Source organism: Chrysochloris asiatica, unplaced genomic scaffold, assembly GCF_000296735.1.
Source record: "Chrysochloris asiatica unplaced genomic scaffold, ChrAsi1.0 scaffold00312, whole genome shotgun sequence".
NCBI lineage: Eukaryota > Metazoa > Chordata > Mammalia > Afrosoricida > Chrysochloridae > Chrysochloris > Chrysochloris asiatica.
In genome coordinates, this window is record NW_006408830.1 from 998526 (window position 1) to 999807 (window position 1282).

The window sequence follows — 1282 nt, forward strand, 5'->3', positions numbered from 1 at the left end:
CCCCACTGAATAGCTGTCATCTTGTCTAGATGGGTCTGGTGAAAAGAGATGGGGATAAGATTCGTAAGATTCAATCATAACTAATTGCGACTGTCACAATTGTAAAGGTAGACGTTTTGTAACAAAAACAGGGGAGTGGTTAATCTTAGGGTCCAGAAACAGAGGACCCTAGGACCATCAAGGGAGAAGAGCACAAGCAGAATGCGGGACCTTATCCAGAGAAGCAGCAGCGCCAGAGATGGAGGCAGAGATGGGATCATGGAGATGGGGCGTGGCTGAGGACTCTAGATTCATGGACTAAGAAGACAGGGACTAAAAGCTGGTGGACAGGTGGCAGACTTGCAGAATGTGCCCTTTGGAGATGTAAATTATTATATATGCCTGAGTGGGGTTTTTTTGTTTGTTATTTTTTTAAAAAGCTAAAGTGGATAGAGAGAAATACTGTTAACTGATAGTACATGGAGGGGATTATAATTATTGTAATGAAACAAGGTGTATGATTTGTTGAATGTAAAATTGATATATATGCCCTGTAAACTTACACTCAATCTACAATAAAAACCTTAAATAAATAAAAAAAAGAGTTGAACAGAAAATTTCAAAGGTCAGCCCAAAAAGACAAAGTCAAATATTACAACAAAACATGCAAAGATCTGGAGTCATAAAACCAAAAGGGAAGACCATGCTCAGCATTTCTCAAGCTGGGGGAACTGAAGGAAAAATTCAAGCCTTGACTTTCATTATTGAAGGATTCTCTGGACAAATTATTGAATGATGCAGAAAGCATCAAAAGATGGAAGGAATACACAGAGTCACTGTACCAAAAGGAAATGGTTGATGTTCAATCGTTTCAAGAGTTGGCATATGTCAAGAGCCGATGATATTGAAGGAGGAAGTCCAAGGTGCATTGAAGGAATTGGCAAAGAACAAGGCTCCAGGAATTGACAGAATCTAAATGAAATCTTTCAACAAAGTGAGGCAGCACAGGAGGCACTCACTCATCTCTGCCAAGAAATTTGGAAGACAACTATCTGGCCAACTGATTGAAAGAGATCTGTATTTGTGCCCATTCTGAAGAGAGTGACCCAACAAAATTCAGAAGTCATCACACAATCTCTTTGATATCCCATGTGAGTAAAGTTTTACTAAAGGTAATACAGAAACAGCTACAATCGTACATTGATAGAGAACTTCCAAAGGTTCAAGCTGGATTCAGAAGAGGCCGGGGAATGAGAGATATCATTGCTGATGTCTGATGGATCTTGGCTGAAAGCAGAGAATA